Consider the following 6,681-nt stretch of genomic DNA (forward strand, 5'->3'; position numbering starts at 1 on the left):
TTTGACTTCTGACATCAGCACCCTCAAGGTCGATTCGCAACCGCACACGTGTTCAATAACTCACACATACACATTCCTTTCATGAGGAGAAAGTTTGCATTTTTCCACAAGAAAATATCCAAACAGGAAATAAAGGATTTATTTTTGGTTCAACATACTATTAGCTTTCTACGTCTGACCTTTTCACAAGCGCAAGTAACAATAAATTTTATACATTTCTTTTAGTTAATATTGCTTTGTTTTGTAAATTAATAATCGCTACATAAATTACTCAGATATCCCATTCGTCTAAATGATGAAACATGCAGTCCGAAGACCGATATTCAATACGTTCTTTTTAATTGTACAAAGACTATTCCCCCCTCCAATGATGCACTCCAAAAACATTGCGACATCTCTGCAAAGCCTTTTCTGTGTAAAATACCCCTATCGCGTTCCGCCAACTCACACCTAACATCCAAACCCCCAGTGTATCCCACTACCCAAAAACAGTTCTTCGTGTTCTGATTGCCCATCCTTTATACACACCCACTCGAAATTCGGATTAAAATATAATTATGGGACGGCTGGTAACAATCAACAAGTATATACTCTTAGTATTTGCCAGTAAGCCTACTTACCAAAAATAATAAGAATAATAAAAGCATCTTTTGAGGCTTCGTTTTTTCAATGTTTCTTTCCCTACACATTCGTGAGGAAGTCCCGTCTCAGACTGTTAATTTTTCCTTTTCAGCAATGAATAATAAAAAAAAAAAAATAAAACGATATAACTTGAAGTTACATCAAGGCAAACAACAAGTATTCCACCTTCTGCACTGAAACACTATAACACTACTGAACCTAGAGTGATAATAATATAAAATATATAGAATCTGGTATAAAGAATAATATGAAATATACAAAATCCCTTTTCACCTCTACCGTATCTCGATATCCCTTTGCCACCCTTCAACAAGCAAGGCGCAGCAAGGAACCAGGAACCTCCAACGCTGAAGTTCTAGTCATCAATTGGAGCCACGAGAAACCTCAAAAACTGATGTTCCAGTATTTGGGGGCCTTCAGCAACTTCTTGGAGCAACCAGAGCGGTCTACCATGCCTGTGTTCACCAGTCCAATAGGAGCCACAGGGAAATCTCCCTTGCCTGGATTCGTCAACCCTACTGGAGCCACCAGCAACAAACCATGCCCGTGTTCAACAACCACATTGGAAGCACCCGAGTGGTCTACGCTGCCTGAGCTCCCAGTCCGATTGAAGCCACGGGAACTCTCCCATGCCTAAGTTCCAGTCTCTATCAAGTTTGCGTCATAACCCCCACCCCCCCCACACACACACACAGTGTGGACCCTACGTCGCCACATTACTTGTCGTTCACCTCAACAACAACAACAACACAATTTTTTGTGTGTGTCTTCGGCTGTGTTGCCAAAAGACTTAAAGTATCCTCGTCGCCAGAAGTGCCTTTACATCGCAGTGACGGGTATGTGACCGCGCAGTACTCCAAGGAAGGGATGGTTGTATAAGAAGTTTTGATTAATTTTGAAGAGTTTTTATTTTGACTAGGGAATTAACATAGGTATAGGGAGTAAAGACACAGATTTGAAGCATCAGTGCACGAAAAGATTCGTATTCTCAGTTTTCCTAATTATTGTTTTACATGTTAAGTTAAACATCACGATATGTATCACTGATATCGCAGATCGTATTATTTTGTAAAATCGTGTCTCTAATCTATTATCAAAATATTCATCTCCAGTCAAGATGTAGAGAGAAGAGAAAGAGATAAGACATCTGTAATATATGTATATGTGACTCAATAAGTAATTGTAGAAATTAGTTAAAGGACACGTAAGAGAGCGAAAAGGAGGTCCAGAAGTCTGAACTTTTTAGAAACGTCCTAGATAGGTGAAAATATAGTTAAAAATTGCAGAAGGTATCATGTAATTTATCTTTCTTTTCTTATATCCTAGTATACTTTTTCTTTCACATCCAAACATCTCTATTCAGAATTACGAGATAAAGGTGAAGAGAGAAACATTTCCATCTCAAGAATTGTATCAGAAAAAAATCTTTTGACTTAGAAAAGATTCGAACTCGCAACCCATGAATCCAAGAGTGTGCGCTCTGCCGATTGAGCTAACAATTGCTGTTGTAGAAAACTGATTTCTACAACTACCGGTTGCTGAATGGTGTGTATTAACGAAATTGGCCGAGATAATTGCTTCATATAGCTTTTACAATAATAATAATAATAATAATAATAATAATAATAATAATAATAATAATAATAATAATAATAATAATAATAATAAAGAGGAAGAAGAAGAAGAAGAACAGAATTTAAAAAGTCGCATTGTTAAAAGTTTGGTGTGCGAAGTTAGTCCTAATATGAGATTATATTTATTATATATAATAAATGTAAGCGTGGTTTATTCGTGCGTGCTACTCAAACTGCGCAACTCACTACCGTAGTCTCATAAGGGTTGTACGCATATGGTACAGTAGCCTTGTGTCCCCCAACTGTGAAGAAAGTTTCGGTTTGAACCTATGCGTGTCCTAAGAGGAAGTAGGAGATTCAAAGTAAGAAAAGTGGTTTAGAAATTATGCACAAATATAATATCTCTCGAGGTGAGGTGATATAGAGTTCAGCGTGTCTTTCAGCTGTGACTCTATACAAGGTGTGCATCTACGACTTAACGTGGAACCCGAACCACACGACTCCTGCCGGGAATCGAAACCCGTATCACCTCTAGCTCAATCATGAGAGACACACAAGGGCGCCCATATTGTGGTTTTCAAAGGGGGCAAGTATAAGCGACATTTCAAAAATAGTTGCAAATTTTGGGGTAAATATTCAAACAATTTTATTTGGATTTCAATCTTGCAAAGTATAATTTCCTCTAGATTGGGCAAGCGCCCCCTCTTACCCCCCTAATGGGCGCCCCTGGAGACACAGGGACATGCAAAAATAATCGAAAATAAACGATATTAATGTTAAATCCATAGCTTTTGAGTACATGAATTATGAAACCTTCTATATCGTTCACATCAAAGTTTAGCATTATCGGCATGGAGGTTTAATGGGAGGGGTGAAAATTTAATAATTCTTAATTGAAAGATAGGAGTGTCTATTCTATAGTTTTCGGGGTTGCTGAAATTAATAATTACACTCCCGATACCATTAAAGCGCAAAGCTTTACTCTTTCGTTAGCAGGAAGGTTATTCATTTACTTAACTCAGGAGACCTTAAAGTTAAGGATATGAAACTCGATGCATGTATTTCTAATTCAAAATTATTATATATGTATTGTAGCTTAGACTTCTAAGGAAGGGAAGGGTCAGTTTATGCAATGATTTCCTTCACATTCGAATAAAATACTGTTCCATTATATTGCGAAAACTCATTTCGAGTAGTGTCATTGTTAATAGTTTTCCGTATTTGTTAAGACCCCTACTCATTTATAACAGAATCTCACTTTTCCTGTGACGAGAGTAACACCTAAGCAAGCACTCAGTAAAGTAAATGCCATTAAAATCTATATTCATAGGAAAGTGGTGCAAATGCAGTTGAGCTCTTTGGCAATCGTTACCATGGAAAGCGAAAAAAGCCACCACATTGATATTGGAAAAGTAGCTAATGAATTCCTCCCCGAAAAAGATCACTCGCACATTTATTTTACAGATGGTGGTTTATAGCTATACGTAAGTTAGTTGAAATTGCTCCATAGTTGTGGGGGCGAGACACTGAAGCCATCCGTAATAAGAGGGGAAGTGGCATGTAAAAGTACTCAATATGAACAATATTAATATCGAAATCGTTATGGTATTAGTTTTCGTGGTCTCAGATGAATAGTGACGCTGTCGATGTTGCTTAAGTTCAAGTTAAGCCTTGGTTGGCATGGAGGTCAGAGTGGGAGGTTGACAGGCTAAATAAATAAATAAATTAATTAAATAAAATCGAAAACATTTTTTATTTGCGTCGAATATATATTTTTCGGGATCTCTGACATAAACGGTTATATTCCAGATGTGGTATATGATCAAGGTTGGCCCCATTCGCATGCGGTTTCAGAGGAGAGAACCGGTGAAGATTTCAGAACAGTTCCTTTGACTTAAGTTTCAATACACTGAGAGTGAGGAGTGGTAATACACAAATACTGGTGTCACATCCGGACCTATCAGAGGTATGATTTCTGGGGAACTGTCGTTGCTCCAGGGAGGCATTACCCCATGATCAGTCCCTAAAATACTTACTGCTTTACAGGAGCGTAGGCAGGAATTTATTTCAGTGATCGAAAGCATTTTTAGGGTTAAATTGTTCAGATGATAATGTATACGTATAATTCGTTTGAAATCCCTCTGTACTTTTTTCTGAGTCAAAACTTTCTCTCTCTCTCTCTCTCTCTCTCTATATATATATATATATATAAACAGTAACAGGATCGGTTGTAGACATTTTGTAAGTGTAAATAAACAATATTTAGTCGCCCCCGCCTAAATGATAATGAAAGAATAGAATGGACAAAAATTTTTCAGATAATTGTTACAATTACAAATTTTTCAATATATAATAATTCAGTCTTCCTGTAAGTATTAAAGGAAAATGGCGAAATTTAACCTAATTAACTGTGGATGAATCATGACCAAAGTTCCAATTTTAATAATTTATATATTTTTTTATTAAATAAGCACAGGAAACAACTAAAATGTATACCTAAGATGTATTTTGACAAATATAGTTGAAACATAAAAGTCGAAATAGAATAAAACTCATGAGTTTCAAGTCTAAGATTATCACAAGTTTGATTTTGACAAAGAGATATCCTCTTACACTTCATTAAAAGCATATTTAAATAGTGTTTTCTAGTGATACAAATATGGTAATTAGCTTAATTTCTCGTTTTCTTTGTTACTGAAAAGTTCATGTTATAAAGACACTTTTCTGGTTTTCAATTTGGCAAAATCTCTTATTATTGCATCAATATAAATTTCATTCAGAATGTAATTTTCAATGGCCATCAAAGCTAGTCCATTTAATCATTCTTGAGATACACTTGATTTCAAATAATTCTTTATTAATTTTAGTTAAACTAGTTCAATACACAACAAATGACAAAAGTGTCTGTCTTAATTGATATTTAATTTGTCCTCGATCCAGTGGCAGAACTTTAAAATCAGGTTCTTTCGCAAAAATTCTTTTCAGGGCCCCTTAGTCCTATAGAACAATTCAATTCTTTCATGTTTTTTCCAACATAGACGTACGAAATCAGGCAGAAACACAATGTAAACACAAGCAAAGATGCACCCAAGATTTATCTTTGGGGTCCGAAGATTTTTCGGAATAGCCTATAAATGCAAATAATTTTGTGTATATGGCCCTGACATTGTGCTAATTGGGGGGTCCAGACTCTCAGACTACCTGTGTAGTGTTTCGTCCACACAAATTTTTAGGGGGACATTTTCCCCCGGGAGGAGATCAAAATAATACGTCTGTAATATAATAATAAATAAAAGAATAGCAGCAGTGGCCCTCTGAATACTAAGTGTACCCCCCCGGAAGATTTTTTCTGAAAGGAACACTGCACCTATTAGGGATGCCCACGAGACAAGATGTGTAGCTGTCTCGTCTCGAAAATGTGCTATAAAAGTGATGTCTCGACTCGGAAAATGTATATTTCTCTAATGGAAGAACCGTGTCTCGACTCGAATTTTGTCTGGAAAATCCTGTCTCGACTCGTCTCGTGCGCATCCCTAGCACCTATGTCGGCGCATCCCTGAACACAAGTAACTAATAATCAAAACTCTACTTTGCATTAGAATTATTACTAATTTAAAATATCGCTCCGTCTAAATTTAATACCAGAGAATGGATTAATAATTACTGTTATACTGTTATAATTTAAAAAAGCATTGTATACGCTGCTATGATTGGAAGTGAGGGTACTGAAAAAAAAACTACTTGTCATCCAAATGACCTTTCATCGCTTTCAATTATATCCTTTCAAGTTATATACTTATATGCCGCGTGAAAACTAATTGTATTCAAATATATTTTGAAATACATGAAATTTAATTCAGACCTGTAACCGAAATGACCGTATCGTTCCATTTTAATTCAACAATTAAATTACTGCAATCAGGTAAAATAACCTTACAGTTTCAAAAGAATGTCGACCTGCAAATGCTTCGTTAACAGTGACTAGTATTGACAAGTCCCCACCTCAACATTTGTATGATTTTGTCCAGAACGCGAAGAAAACCTTGCAGAGCCTTCGGTTGCATCTTATCTTCTTTCATGTTTTGTAGCTTTCTTTTCCGATAAAATGGTCACTTGGTTTTATATCGTTGCTCATTATTATTACATGAAAAACAAAGTACAATTAAAAAGTGAAAGCGCACATCATTATAAATTAAAAAAATAAAACAAAAACGAAACGACTTAGGATAGAAATGAAAATCTTGACGAATGACAAATGAACCAATAGATATTAACAAAGTGAGCATTAAGCAGTGGGCAGCGATTTGAGCCATTAGGAACTTAAATTAAAATTTCCCTCAGAAATGATTTTTAAAAAAATCCATTTGTACCGCCCGTCTTTTCTTAGTATTCGCTCCACTCCCTGGACGAATGGATAAGAAAAGCCTACTTGCTTGCATGGGGGCCCGAAAATTTTTTTAGGGGG

This window comes from Thermobia domestica, chromosome 2 (assembly GCF_964235325.1).
Source record: "Thermobia domestica chromosome 2, izTheDome1.hap1.1, whole genome shotgun sequence".
In the NCBI taxonomy this organism is placed as follows: domain Eukaryota; kingdom Metazoa; phylum Arthropoda; class Insecta; order Zygentoma; family Lepismatidae; genus Thermobia; species Thermobia domestica.